Source organism: Sapajus apella, unplaced genomic scaffold (genome assembly GCF_009761245.1).
Source record: "Sapajus apella isolate SASKATOON/1434 unplaced genomic scaffold, GSC_monkey_1.0 scaffold13, whole genome shotgun sequence".
In the NCBI taxonomy this organism is placed as follows: Eukaryota; Metazoa; Chordata; class Mammalia; order Primates; family Cebidae; genus Sapajus; species Sapajus apella.
The window spans coordinates 15,259,055-15,274,999 of NW_022436953.1; the positions used below are offsets into that span (position 1 = coordinate 15,259,055).

At 38.4% G+C, this 15,945-nt stretch overlaps 1 long non-coding RNA gene across 1 annotated transcript in view; it reads left to right on the forward strand.

Moving 5' to 3' along the window:
- LOC116553932 overlaps window positions 1-15,110 on the forward strand; it is a 21,202-nt gene extending 6,092 nt beyond the window's left edge. Inside the window, exons 3-4 of the long non-coding RNA XR_004269971.1 lie at window positions 5,896-5,897; window positions 15,100-15,110. This is a non-coding gene — a long non-coding RNA (uncharacterized LOC116553932). The remainder of the gene's footprint in view (window positions 1-5,895; window positions 5,898-15,099) is intronic.
- Window positions 15,111-15,945: the final 835 nt, after the last annotated feature.

Here is a 15,945-nt window from a genome sequence, read left to right on the forward strand (position 1 = left end):
AAAAAAAAAAAAAAAAAAAAAAAAAAAATCAATAGACAGACATACTATGATTATAGCTTGAAAGACACAACATGATAAAAAATTCAATTATTCTCAAATTACCTACAGATTTAATTTCTGTCACAATCCAACTATAATTTTTATACATGTAGATAAAATAGCTATAAAATTTATAAAGAAAACCAAAGGAACTATAATGACTAAAATAATTTTGAAAAAAGAAAGTGGGAGGTAAAATGTTTACTCAATTCCAAGTATTATTATATAGCTACATTAATCAGGACTACATGGTATTAGCAGAGTGCTAGACACAGATCAACCCAACAGAATAGAGAATAAATAGACCCACACAAATATGACCAATTTTTTTTAGAAAGGTACAAAAATGTCCTCAGTAGAAGAAAGACAATCTTTTGAACAAATGCTGCTGGAGCAAGTGGATATACACAGGCAAAAACAAACTCAACCTAAGTCAAAATGTACTCAAAATGAATTACGAGCTTAAATGTAAAAAAAAAAAACAAAAAACAAAAAACAAAAAAAAAAACTAGAAAGTCTTCAAGATCTAGAGCTAGATTCTTAGACTTGACACCAAGAGAACGACCCACAAAATAAAGAACTAACTTCAACAAAACTGAAAACATTTGCCCCATCAAAGACCTTGTTAAGATAATGAAAAGATAAGCTATAGAGGGGGAGAAAACATTTGCTAATAGTATATCATCTAAAGGTCCAGTATCCAGAAAACGTAAAGAATTCTCAGAATTCAACAATTAAATATCAAATAATCCAGTTACAACATGGGGAAAGGCATGAAGAAACATTTCACTGAAAATATGAAATAGCAAGTAAACACAAGAAAGATTATTTATTAGTCATTAGACAAATGCAAAGTAAAACCACAAGGAGCTATCACTTATATGATAGCCTATCAGAATGGCTAAAATAAAAAATATTGAAAACCACCAAAAGTTGGCAAGCATGAGGAAAAACTCAATCTCTCATACATTTCTGGTGGGAGTTTTTAGCAGTCTCTCATAATTCTAAATTTACAACTACCATAAGGTCCAGAAATTGTACTCCTGGGCTTTTATCCCACAGAAATAAAGACATGTTTAGATTTAAAAAAAAAGAAAAAAAAAAAAAACCTGTACACGCACGTTTGTAGCAGCTTTATTTATATGGTTAAAAATTAGTAACAACAACCTAATGTCTCTCAAGTGGTGAATGGTTAAATCATACCATGTGGTACATCCATACTATGGAATACTAGTCAGCAATAAAAAACAAAGAACTGTCAATACTGGCAACCACATCTATTATGCTGAATAAAAAAAGAAGCCAATCCCAAAATGGTACATACCACATGATTTATTTAACACTATTACCATATGATTTGCATAACATTTCTAAAATTTCAAAATTTTGGAAATGGAAAATACACTAAATGTTGATAGTGAGGGGGGCAGGAGGAAAGTGCAATGTGGATAAAAATGGGTGGCACAAAGGACACTTGGGCGATAGAAATGTTCAGTATGTTGATGGTATTGATGTCAAAATCCTGACCGTGATATTGAACTACAGTTTTACAACACATTACCATTAGGGAAACTGGGCAAAGGGTATGGGGAATCTTAATTTTCACAACCATGAAAATCTACAATTACCTCAAAAAGTTTAATTTTAAAATGTTGGAAAGGAAAATCAGTCTTTTGATGAACATGTAATGCCAGGGAACATGTTTACCCTCTTTACTGAACAACTAAAAACAGAATAGAGAAAATAAAAGAATATTAAAAACTACAGATTTTAAAACATTGGACATTAGGCAATGTAGAAAAATGATTCCTGCACGAGGAGAACGAATGATGTGAGCCCCATGACTAGAGAGAGTTGCCCCAGAATAGAGAGAATTTCTGGGCCACAGAACAGAGAGGAAAGTCTGGTGGACCATGTGGTCATCCTAAGGTTAGGAAATGGTACTGGGAGTCAGAGGTTTGCGGAAACCAAGGCAACTAGAGATTACAGACTGAAGAAGAGAAAGCTGCAGAGAGAACTCTAGAAACTTAAATAAGGTAAAAAATGATTAGTTCGTTTCCTTTGTAGAGACATGGATGAATCTGGAAACCACCATTCTCAGCAAATTGACACAAGAAGAGAAAACCAAATACTGCATGTTGTCACTCATAGGCGGGTGTTGGGTGTTAGGTGTTGAAGAGAACACATGGACACAGGGAGAGGAGCATCATATACTGGGGTCTGTTTGGGGGGTCTAGGGGAGGGACGGCAGGCTAGGGAGGTTGGGGAGGGATAACATGGGGAGAAATGCCAGATATAGGTGACAGGAGGGATGGAGACAGCAAACCACATTGCCGTGTATGTACCTATGCAACAATCCTGCATGTTCTGCACATGTACCCCAGAACCTAAAGTGCAATAAAATATATTTATTTAAAAAATTTAAAAAAAAGAAGGTTTCTCCATTAGTATCCAGCTGGGCACTTTACCAGCACATGAGTGTCAGAAGAAAGTAGCCAAAGCTGAGAAAAGAACCACTCAAAATGATGAGAGCTCCTATTCCCCCCCAGTTAAAATGGAATGCCTCATGATTCATAAGGCATGAGCTACAGTGCGAAAAAGGACTGCCTCGTTACTAGGAAAAAAAATCAGCTTAACAGCCAGACATGAGAGGATCAAACTGTTTTCTAGTAACTTACCCATGTCTTAAGAGAAATCTCAAAAAAAGCCATATGGACAAAAAAAAAAAAAATACCCAGCACCCAAAAGGGAGGATTTATAGCACTTGGCACCGAATCAGTTTACTAGACCTACAAAAAGGCAGGAAAATATAACCCATTATGGGGGAAAAAATTAATCAATTAAAGCCTCATGAGGAGAAAAAATTGATCATTGGAAACTAACCTAGAAATGACACCAATGATCAAATTCATAGACAAAAACAAAAAAGCTACTGTAACTGTATTCCATATGTTCAAAAAAATCAGAGGAAAGTTTGGACATGATAACTGAAAAGATGGAAGATACAAAAAAGACCTAAATTTAACTTCTGGAGATCAAAACTACAATGTCTGAGATTTAAAATATATGCATATATGCTAGATGAAACTAAAGGTAGAACAGACATTACAGAAAAAAAGATTATTGAAAGCAAAACAATAGAAATATTCCAAAAGCAGTAAAAAACCAAAAAGGGTAATAGAAGTGAACATAGCCTATCAGTGAGTTGTGTAACATGTTCAAGCAGCCTAATATATGTGTAGCAACTGGAATCCCCAAAGATAGAAAAACACAGAAAACATACTTCAAGAAATAATGACCTGAAAATTTCCACATTTGATGAAAATTATGAACTCCACAGATTCAAGAATCTCAACAGATCCCAAACATAAGAAATGTGAAGAAAACTACACCAAAGTTATAATGAAACTGTTTAAAGATAATGATAGAGAAAAATGTTTAACACAGCCAGAGCAAAAGAAAATTATGTCTGGAGGAAGGATGGGACTAGTTCTCAGGGGCTAAAAGATGTTGGAGCTGGAAACATCTGCTGTTGCTAGAGCTATGCTAATGGAAACCAGAAGAAACAAGAATTAAGTCCCTTCTCCCCTGCTCTTGCCTTCCAATCTCCTTGTAAATTAGACTCCTTTTGATTGATAAACCCAAGGAAGCAGGGAGAATGAAGAAATCCAGTTTTCAGAGTTCCAGCGTGGCACACAGAGCAGAATACACAAGGATTAATTTGAAGTTGAGACGGCAGGTAAAGAGACACCAGAGTTATGAACAGATAACATCTAAATTGGAATTCCTAAACGGAATGGTAAAGAAAAAAAGTTTAAAAAATTGTATCTCAAGAGTTGTCTCTAAGATGCAAACTGAAACAAACAACAATGCCATTTTTTTTCTCACATCAAGTTAGAACCAGATAGAGGAGTGATAGTATCCCATGCTGGACAGGGAGGGGGCAAACAGTCCTCTCTTAGACTGTTAATGCAGGGGTAGGCTGCTTCAGTCCTTCGGAAATGTTTGCAGTATTTATCAAAGTGTAAAACAGGCTAACAGTTCAACTTAATAGCTCTACTTTGGCTATTTTTTAAGACTGGAAAACACTGGCCATGTGCACAAAATACTGGCCATGTACTGTTTGTAATAAAAAATAGCAACAATAACAACAGAAATCCTGTATACCCTCCTGTTGAAGAAGAATACAACTTCAAACCATTAACTTCACCTCAAGCCATTAATAGTGATTACTTTGGGATGGAAATCTGATTGAGAGGGTAGCGTAGGGGGAAAGGAAGCTTTTGCTTCTTGGTCTATGTACACATCTGTATTAGGGCTTTCCAAAGAAACAGAGCCAAGAAGAGATACATATATACAGCCTTCCTAAGTGAATGAGCAAATTCCCATAAATTCCTCTCTCTCCAGAAATATATACATGTTTATATACATATATGTATTATCTATTTACACACACACACACATAAGAAAAGGAACAAAAACCAGAAAGCAATTTTAGCTCAAGACACTCTACTGAAATCAAACATTCAGCTCCCAACTTCTATTTCTCAGAAAGATATAAATGAATAGAGATGTTTCAATATAAGACACTGCTGAAGTGGAAATATTGTTCACTACCACGGCTACCAGAATGTGTTTAAGGAGTAACAGAAAGAATATAACAGAAGGGGAAAGTGAATGCTGACTTTTATTTCTGTCCAATGATACACCAAGGTCAGAGCCTATAATATGAACCCCCTAGCTCTGCTCTTCTCCCAGATTCTCGCCTTTCTTGTCTCCATTCTATCTCTGTTCCAATCTCCTGGTCCTGTTCACACAGAAGGAATGCGGAATAGAGAAGAGGGCTTAACTAGAAGCCAGGAAATATGACTGCCAGCCCTGGACTTGTCACATTTAGCAGTGTGACTTTGGGTACTTCACTTAATCTGTTTGTTTCCTCACCATAAAATAGGAATCACTGCTATCTTTCCAAGTCACAAACTGTTGTATTTATATCATGGCCACGAAGTTTAAATTATTATTCCATTTATCATTGCCACTACTTCCTTTCCAGGTTTTTAGGATCAGAAGTTACTCACCATTTGACTTAACTACATGCACATCAAGGCTGATTATTCAAGGCAGAGCTGAAGTAATGACCTCACTGGTTCTCGCTGTTTGAAAATTGTTATGGGTTATGAAAACTACTCATATGTAATATTCCAATATAAAATTTCTAATCCTTCAAGGCTAAATGTCTTGTTGTAAACTATTTCTCATTAGGAGGTTTTGTTGGCATTAGAACGTCTCAAAAGTAAGATTCCCAAATGTGGTCTTCACAAATTAATCTCATAAAATGCTTGAGGTCAGGGGAAGATAATCCAGATTAAGTCTGGGAATAATATATACCAATCCCCTCCCTTTGAGAATCACAGTAAATATTAGCAAAGCAAAGATTCTGGGAAGCAGACACCTATGTAACTTTAATCCAATAACTTCCTAAATTGCTTTGACTAAGGAATAAATTTGACGTGTGCTTTTGCACTGATGCCCCGAGAACTGGACTTAAGGATTTGGATGTAAATAATTTGTTAAATGTAAGGAAGGAAGCCAATATAGGGTATGTTAACAAGCAAGTTACCTCTGTGGGTTCTTTCAGGGACCTTTTCATGACAGCATCAAACATATCTCAAATTGTCCCACTTCTGGAGCAAAGAAGCTGGGGTTTTGATCCACCAGCTCCCTTCCATCCTTAGTTAAATGCTTATCCCAGGGCTACCAACTCTTTAGCATCTCCCTGATGTCCTGCATGTGAGCTGAGCTCCCTAAATAACCCTCCCTCTTGGGTGGAGAGCTCCAAGAGCTTGCAGCAGGAAGCTGTCAGAGTTCCTGAAACAGTACATGCCAAGAAGAGACAGGTGGCCACTACCAGCATCTGCTACGTTAGTGACAAAGTAGTTTGAAAACAGGGAGTTGGGGATAAGGGGCATGTGGACATGTTCTTGTGGTGCATCTTGAAGCAGTTTACTTTTGTACTTATAGACATGGTGGGATCATCCAGGTGGATGACAACGATTCTTTGCATCCCAGACTTGATCTGCCCCTGGGATGAGCACTGCTAGTGAAGTAGCACTTCTTATTAATGTAAGTACCCTTGATGTCCTTCCCATATGCTTAAAGTAGGTTGTTATGTAATAATTAAATGACGCTTCTCTTTGTCAGTTTCTCAGACCCTCTTCTTGTCTTGGAACAAAATAGACTGTCTTTGGTTAGGTCACTCAGTCTAAATATTTGCCAGCTCTCTGGCCCCTGAAGATAGGGTTATTACTATTTAAGTTTTATAAATCTTTAGATTCCTAAAATGCAATACATTAAACAAAAATTACCTATTTTGAAGGTACTACAGCTAGTGCTCGACTTACGACCAGAATTGTTCCAACAGACCAGTTGTAACACGATTTGGTCATAAGTTGAGTAGGCTATATGTATGTGGAGATGGTAGTGCTGCCAGAAGCTGGTCCGCACTGTCGTACGTCCAGCTGGGCAACATTTGCGCTGCCAGACGCGGAGCAGTCGTGGCTAGCGATTGTGGTCGTAAAGTCGAATGGTCCTAAGTTGCATAGGTCGTAAGTCGATCAATACCTGTAAATTGTACCAAGAATGGTTTGTGGTGCTGAGTTCGTTATAGGGGCAGACTTTTAACAGAACTGGCATTATTTTTTTGAAACAAGGCCTTGCTCTGTCACCCAGGCAGGAGTGCAGTGGCACAATCACAGCTCACTGCAGTCTCAACTCCCCAGGCTCAGGGGATCCTCCCACCTCAGTCTCCCAAGTAGCTGACACTACAGGTGCAAGCCACCATGCCTGGCTAATTTTTTGTAGGGATGGGGTTTTGCCATGTTGCCCAGACTGGCCTCAAACTCCTGGACTCAAGTGATCCATCCACCTCGGTGTTCCAAAGTGCTGGAATTACAGACATGAGCCACTGCGCCTGGTCAAGAATCTGCTTTATTATCCAGTATTTCTCATTTCATCTTCACTACTTTTAATGGTTTTTGTCTTTGAACTCTTTAAGTGTTGTATGTGAGAGAAGCAAAATTGGTAAATTTGTTTACAATAAAATATGAATACAAACATGTATTAATATTTGATTAATAACTCTTAAGATCTGCCAGAATGAGCATAGTAGGTTCTGCCAGCTGAGATAAAAGACTTAAAAGTGATTTGATATTCTCAGAAAAAAGACACAGTCTGTACCCAAGCTGCTGTCTCTAATGCTGTGAATAATCACAAACATAACTACACATACAAATGACAAAAATGTTTGAGAAGCAAAGAAGATAGTAAAAATTTTTCACAATTTAATTGCTTGGCCTATGCTAATATTTGTGTTTAAAAAGGTTAGAAAATACTAACATATTTTCTCAAGAAAATCACTTTGCCCTTCTGCAAAGGGCCTCAGTTTCTTCATCTGAGCCATGAGGACATTGAATATGATCACTGGGAGGGGCCCTTCCTGCTTAAACATTTCAGCACTCTATGTTTGGCTCTTAAGCCAGGTAGCTGGATGGAGATTATTTCAGCTTTGCACCTGCGTGTCTGATTTCACAGACAAATTCTTTGCTGTGAATTGGAGTATTTCCCACTTCATGACACTCAAAGACCCATTTAGGGCAGAAAATTGTGATGGAGGAGGAGAAAAATAGACAGGGAAAAATGTAACCAATTTCTCACGGATAAGTACATTGCTTCTAGGCCCAGAGACTTAGCTACTCTTGGGTATTGAAAAAGAAAGCCTGTTTGACAGGTTTTTTCATAGCAGAATCATGGAGATGGAAGGTTGATGGCAATAAACAGAGACTGTCAAGAAACAGAAAATTTGTCTGGTGGGACCCCAAACAACTTGTTTTGTTTAAAATGTAGACACAAAAACTAAGAGAAAAAAGCAGTCATCAAAAGTATTTGGTAAGTTGGAAAGCCTGACAATATAATACAACTCTTTCTAGACCTTTGCAATTAGATCCCACTAGGATTCTCAGCCTGGTGATTCCCAGTGAACATACTAACATAAGAATGGTCTTAGAGAATTCAGAGGCAAGGGATCAGTCAATTCATTGCATCTCAAATGTATTGCAGCTACATCCATTTATATTCTTTGGTCATTTTGTTGTAAACTATTTGCAAAATTTAAACCGTACACAAATATTGCACCTACTAAGTTTAGCAGATACATAAGGATAGCTATGGCCTACACACCAATCATTAGAGAATAATTTTATTGATTAAAAAACTGTGTTAGTTCATTCTTTTATTGCTATAAGACATACCTGAGACTTGGGTAATTTATAAAGAAAAGAGATTTCATTGGCTCACAGTTCCATGTGCTACACTGGAATCATAACACTGGCATCTGCTTGGCTTCTGGGGAGTCCTCAAGAAACTTACAATAATGGTGGAAAGCGAAGGGGAGCAGGCGTTTTACATGGTAGGAAAAGGAACAAGGTGGGAGGTGCTACACACTTTTAAACTATCAGATCTCATGAGAACTCACTCACTATCATGAGAACAGCACCAAGTAGATGGTGCTAAACCATTCATGAGAAATCCACCCCCATTATCCACTCATATCCCACCAGACCCCACCTCCAGCACTGGAGATTATAATTCCACATGAGATTTGAGCAGGGGCACAGATCCAAGCCATACCACCAACCACTGTTCTAAAGACTGCAAATGAAATATGCTTCTGAAATTAAAAGGGTGTTGTGTTGACACTGTCGTTGTAGGTGGTCTTTTGTTGCTGTCGTCGTTGTTGGATTGCTTTTGTTTGTTGGCTATTCAGTGGTTTTCAGCATATAGCCTTGCTTTTAGAAACATAATTTTTGCTGTTTGTGGAATTGTTGCTTATTTCTTGATATGGTATAGATGTGTGTCCTTTCCAAATCTCATGTTGAAATGTAATCCTCAATGTTGACAGGGGGTCCTGATAGGAAGTGTTTGGGTCATGGGAGCAGATCCCTCTTCAATGACTTGGTACCCTCCCCACATTAATGAGTAAGTTCTAGCTCTGCTAATTCACGTGGGAGCTGGTTGTTAAAAAGAGCCTGGCATTTCCCTTGCTTCGCCTAAGTGGGCCACCTAAGACTCACTGCCTCCCATCAATTGCTCTGCTTGACTGTATCCTGGCCTGCTCTCTGAGTTGCCCACTCTCTGGACCTCTGTAGCTCTGCTGTCTTTTTCTTATGAGAACTGAAGTTATCTAGCCCACATGGCTTATTTCATTTGCATTAAAATGACTTTACTATTCCATTACCTTTATCGACATAACTTTAACATTCCAAAAGACTCTTGCCCGGGCAAATAATTTATTGGTTCATTATAAGACCTTTCCAGAAATCTTCAATATAAAGCATCAACAAATAGTTTGCATTCCCAGATTCCTTAAAATCCTCACCTTGATCCTTCCACCAATGTTGTGATCCTCGTGCAATTCTAATCAAACCCCACATTGGTAAAAAAACATTTTTCCAATAACTGTGCATATCTATTTTAGAAATTTTATTTAAATAACTTGTGTTGACTCACTGGTATAAAAGGCTTTCCCCAACTCATAACTTGTTAGAATGAGCACAGAACGAGTCCAGAGTGTTGAGTCTTGCTTTTGCCTCTGACATCACAGGACATGTGAACTTGGTTCAGTCTTTTTCCCCACTCTAGGTTTGACTTTTCTCATTTGAAAAGGGTGGGGATTCATTTTTTCAGCATTTATGCTGCATAATGAGCAGGAACACAGATCCATTTACACTGAACAAATGCTGAATAAATGAATCCCCACCCTTTCCAAATGAGAAAACATACCATATATATATGGTATCTACTTGGTGCCAGGCATCGTCAGATATCCCAAGTTCTAAGTTTCTATCATTTCTATAAAATTCAGAACCTAGAAAGTGTTATGACAGTCAATGTGCTGACCCCCCACCATGATAGGGGGCTAATATTTTGCATCAGTAAATCATAATTATCAACATCTATTACCGTGACAATTCTAAAAGTAATACCCTCACTATAATTTCAGTTAGTTCTCCCAGATTAATTTGTGGCATGCTGGTTAAGTTTTGAACACTATTTATGGAAAATACAGAGCAAAAGAAAAGAAAGACTGTCAGATTCTAGAGAACAGCAGGGTATGTTTTATGCATTATTTTAATAAGTTTTCTGTTAATTAATGCTTATTCCTATACTTTTAATGAAACAAATTCTAAAAGTTTGAATGCCTTGGAGAGGAATTACATCATGTCCTCAAGAGTTGGCTGGTGTCTTTTCCTAAACCTTTTCTTCATGCATAAAAAACTTCCAGCATTAGGAATTTTGAACGGCCTAAGTCCTTAGGGATAGCAAAAAGTAGAACACTCAGGCTGAGTCTAAAGAGGCAAAAATCTAGTTAGAAATTGCGCAGGAGAATTAAGACAAATACACAATGCTTAAGTCCTGCAATAGAAATTTAAAAATAAACAAAATCAACCCCAAATGGCTGACCCTAAAATGATTCTGAGACTTTCTCTGCCCAGGGATTGCTTTTGTAGTGTATGACTTTATGCCTAATTAAGATGAGGTCATAAGTTGATAGATGGCTGCACCACAAGTTAAGAGAATGGGTTCAAGTCTCTGCTTTGTTCCAACCCGTGTGGCTTTGGAAAACATAGCTCTTCCTTCAACCTGTTTGCTAATCTAAGAAATAGGGATCATAAAATGTCCTACCTATTAACTGGGAAATGAGATAACACATATAAAAGGTGTCCTAGATCTTACAAAGTCGCTTTATTGTAAGTAAAGACTATGGACTACCAAGCAATCACTTGTATAAGCCAATAAGGCATTGCAGCAGGGTCATAGTTGTGCCTAAACATGTTGGTTATCTACTGGGCACAATGGCTCATACCTATAATCCCAGCACTTTGGGAGGCTGAGGCAGGCAAATCACGAGGCCAGGAGTTCAAGATCAGCCTGGCCACATGATGAAACCTCGTCTGTACTAAAAATACAAAAAATAAGCTGGGTGTAGTGGTAGGTGCCTGTAATCCCAGCTACTGGGAGAATCACTTGAACCTGTGGGCAGAGGTTGCAGTGAGCCATGATTGTGCTACCGCACTTCAGCCTGGGTAAGAGACTCCATCTCAAAAACAAACATAAAAAGAAATGTTAGTTATCTACAGTGGACCTTGTAGTTGTTCTTATCATCTACTTCATCCAAATGACTAAACTGAAGCTAAATCAATCATGCTAGCCCATTTCCTTGTCAGTGATTGCTTCAGAGGCAAGTTGGAAAAGTTTGTGGCAAAGACACATAAAGAGAGGCAGACTCAGGAATGGGAAAAAACAAGGAGTCTCTCTTTCCCACTGAACATGTGTAAGGAAGCACATTGCCTCACCTCTGCAGGCAGCCGTTTTGTTTTCATGACATAAGCTAGAGGAGAGATAGTCGATGAAATAGAGACATAAACCGGGTATCTGATTGGAGAACCACCTTTATACCTGGTGTTACTGAGTCACTAAAAGACTGGGTCTGCCTCTGTATGATCCGATATGGGCTTCCATAATTGAATAGCTAAGAGAACTGGCTAAGGAACTCTGTTCTCAGTTCAGCTTTTGGCGCTGCCACCAATTACTTAGGTGACCACAGGCAAGTTACTTAATCCCACCAGACCACAATTTCCCATCTCTAACATGGGAATGATGATAGTATTTCCACCACAGGGTTGTGATGAGGATTAAGTAAATATTTTTAAGGCTGTTGGTATCTGGCACATGGTAAGCACTATATAAAAGTTTGTAAATAAATAATTTAGAAATATTATTTATCATTTTAAACAGTCTGAGTTGGGCTTTGTTATTTGGTCCCAAAGGTAAACAAAATATTGTTTTTCTTAGTCTTCCGAGCCAGATATCATTAATTGTGACACCGAAAAGCAGGGATGTAATGGAAGTACATTTTAATAATAATTAAAATAATTAAGTTGTCAAATATTTGCTTAATATACGTATGTACATATATATGTTTTTGTATGTATATACATGTGTGCAAAAAAAGCTTCCAGCATTAGGAATTTTTAACAACCCATTCCCTCAAGGTGATCTGAAAACAGCAAAAGAACAAAAGTAGCAAAAAGTCAAGAATGTATTTTAATACACATGTATACATATATATGTACATATGTATATACACATATGCACGTGTGTGTGTGTGTGTGTGTGTGTGTGTGTGTGTGTGTGGAGTGAGAGAGAGAGGCAAATTCAACATTATCTTGATATCCACACTATTCTTACAAACTTGGCCACAGTTAGCTGTGTGGGTCTGGAATCAACATTTTTCCTTTTCCAGGTCTCAGTTTCCTGAGAAATGACTGGCATTATATCCAGGAAACACTGGGAGTTGAGAATAGCTCTGGGTTTACCCATGAGAGTGTGTTGCACGTGGGGGACCCAAGGGCTGCACATCACTTCTCAACCTCCACACTGAGCTCTTCAGAAAACTTAGAGTCAAGTCTGCTGTTCCTCTTATGTGATCTCGCTTGTGGGATAGATCAAGGTCTCCAAACACTGCTCTTTGTGGCAGAGATTTCTAGATGCACCCCTCACCCATTACTTCTCCTTTTGGGGCACCCAGCTAGACTACATATTTTTGCCTCCCTTGCAGTTGGGTGGGCATATGATTGAGTTTTAAACAAGGGAATGTGGGTGAAAGTAAGGTGAGCTGTTTACAAGCCTAACTCATGAAAGTCTCCCATGTTTGATCCTCATCCCCTTTCTCTAACCAGTCTCTGAGTGAAGAGAGGGTGAAGCCACCAGATGGAAGGAGGTTCTTCAATGACCAGTGGAAGGCCAAGTATTCAGAATCAACTGAATTGGACAGGAATATAACTAGAAATGAGCTTGTGCTGTGCTAACTCCCTGAGAATTTGGGATTTATCTGTTAAAAGAGGTCATATTTCTCATGTTTTCTTAACTAATACACTTAGCAAAGAGAAAAGTGATGCCCCTTAACAAGACACTGTCCAGTTTAGAAAAAAACTTATAGTTGATTTCTGGAATTTTGCCTTTAGCAAAGACAGAGTAATAAGGGGATAGATTTGCTTGTTTGCTTTTATATGACACACAAGAATACGGGCAAAAAAAAAAAAAAAGGCCAGGTTTTTCTGTTAAAGTCAAATCCCAGTACCCACCATCACTTCAGCTTTTAATTGACTGTCCACAAGCCCCACAGTACATGCTCCTTTTTGTTTTGAAGAGGAAATGCCTTTTAGGGAATATGTCTGTGTGTGCATTCAGGAGACGGTCATATAAAGAATGTTATGAAGCTATTTCCCATTATGATTGTCCCTTGCAGTAGGTGATGTCATCTGCCAGATGGCTTTTCAGAAGCCCCTAAAGTGCACTGGTGAACTCCTAACATGGACCCAGCAGTAGTCACTGTAAATGAACCACATGTCCCCTTGCAAGGGGATTTGGGTTGTTAACTCTGATGGTTCTCCTATTCCACAGCTAAATGCTCTTAATTCATTAAAAAAAAAGAAGGGGAGGAAGGTAAGGTGAATGTTATTAAGCAAAGAGGCTGCTGCCATCCCAAAAGTTATTCTAGAACATTCTCTACTGCTTGGTCCTCTAACAGTTTCTGCAACTAGATCAGACAGAAAAGATAATGGATGTGTTGCCTGTTGCCCTGTCTCATATCTTCCCTCTCACCTTTCCCTGCTTTTGGACTCATATTTAAATACGTGTATTAATTATGGCATCGGCTACATTTTGTATCTCTTTTCAGGCCCATTTTTGTTAATGTGATTCAGAAAACTTATACCATGATGGGATACTGTTTAGGATAATCACATTTAAAGATCTCTCAGAAGATATGCTAAGGGTCCCCCAAGGTAATCTGAAAACAGCAAAAGACCCAAAGTAGCAGAAAGTCAAGAATTTAGATCCAATGCCAACCCACCCCGCACAGACTTCTCATCACCTTCCCTTTAAGGGAGAAAAGAGGGCTCATGGTGGGCCAGATACACTGGTGTCTTCTTCTGTTTTTTTTTTTCAGTGAATTCATCTAGCAAAAACTAGCCTCCCGTCTTATGCCAGGTATTTGTACAGTCCTACCTCCAAGCTAACAGAAAGAAAAAAAACACCGAAAGCACTGGGTTTTTTAAGTCTAGTGCACTGCTAATAATATTTCTGATCCATTTAAAGTTATTGGCCTTCAACATTAAAAACTTTTAAAACATTTAACATTAAAGGATGTCCTGGGGTCAGGTGCAGTGGCTCACACCTATAATCTTAGCACCTTGGGAGGTCAAGGTGGGCGGATCACCTGAAGTCAAGAGTACAAGACCAGGCTGGCCAAAATGGCGAAACTCTGTCTCTACTACAAATAGAAAAATTAGCTGGATGTGGTGGCACACGTCTGTAGTAATAGCTACTTGGGAGGCTGAGACAGAATTGCTTGAGGAGGCAGAGGTTTCAGTGAGCTGAGATCACACCACTGCACTCCAGCCTGGGCAAAAGAGCAAGACTCCATCTCAAAAAAAAAAAATTCATCACATTATTTCTCTGGAAAAATACATAATTTGTATTTATTTCTTTTTATTTGTTCATAATTTCTTCTCCACTGTTTCTTCCAAAAAGGATTTCAGGTGGTTAGTCAAAGATAAATGGGAGAAATAAAAAGTCATCTTAACACAGAGAAGAGCACACCTTAATACAGATATGCTATAAAACTGAGCTATAAATTAAATAATAGCTATTAAAAAGTTAAAAAAAATTAATTGAAGCAAATTATTTTCAAGCTCCTATTAGATGCCAGGATTACAGCATAGAATAAGGTAAGCCCCAGTTCTAACAAACCTTATATTCCAGAATGTTGTAACAGAGAGAGTAGTGAAAGAATTCAAAAGTAAACAAAGAATACATGTTACTACCCAGCCAGTGATACATGCTGCAAAGCCAATATGAGGTACGGTGAGTGTTGCGGGTTGAATAGTACCCCCACAAGATGCATGTCCATCTGACCTTAGAATGTGACCTTATTAGAAGTTAGGGTGTTTGTAGATGTAATTCGTTAAGTAAAGTTGAGGTCCTCCTGGATAGAGTGGACCCTGCATCCAATGACTGGTATCTTATAAGGTGGTCACATGGAGACGCTAAGGAGACACACAGAGGGAAGACAGCCAAGCAAAATGGAGATAGGAGTTAGTGATACAACTACAAGCCAAGGGATGTCGAGGATGGCCATCAGCCATCAGAAGCTAGAAAGAGGCAAAGGAGTCTTCCCTAGAGGGAGTATGACTGCTAATACCTTGACTTAAGACTCCTATCCTCCAGAAATGTGAGACAGTACATTTCTCTTGTTCTAAGCCACCCAGTTTGGCGTGCTTTCTTACAGCATCCCTTGTAAACTAATACAGTAAGTTAGAATAACCAGAAAGAAAGCTAGCTAATGTAATTAGACTAGATGGATAAGTCACTTTTCTCAAGAAGTAACATGAAAGTTAAGACCTACACAACACGAACTTTTCCTCTGAGCTCCCCGTCATGCAAGGTGAAAATGAGCCATGGTGCTTCTTTGCTATTAAAAACAAGCACATTCATGTTCAACTGAGGAGACAAACATTTTAGTAATTACTTTAGAAGTGACTTTTAGAGACTAGAACCTGTTTTAAGGTTAGGGATTCTTTGTCATAAAGGCCAATCTTGTTCTCCTCAAAGGTTTTTTTTTTTTTTTTTTTTAAGTTAAACTACCCAGTTAGTTATAGTGCTTTTCTCTTTTCCTGGGACTGGGGATGTATTTAAAGGCACCGGGATTTGATAAAGCAGACTGGAGTAGGCAGTGCTGTTTTCCCTAGCCCTGGCATTCTGCTTGAGTCTCAACTGCTACAAAAT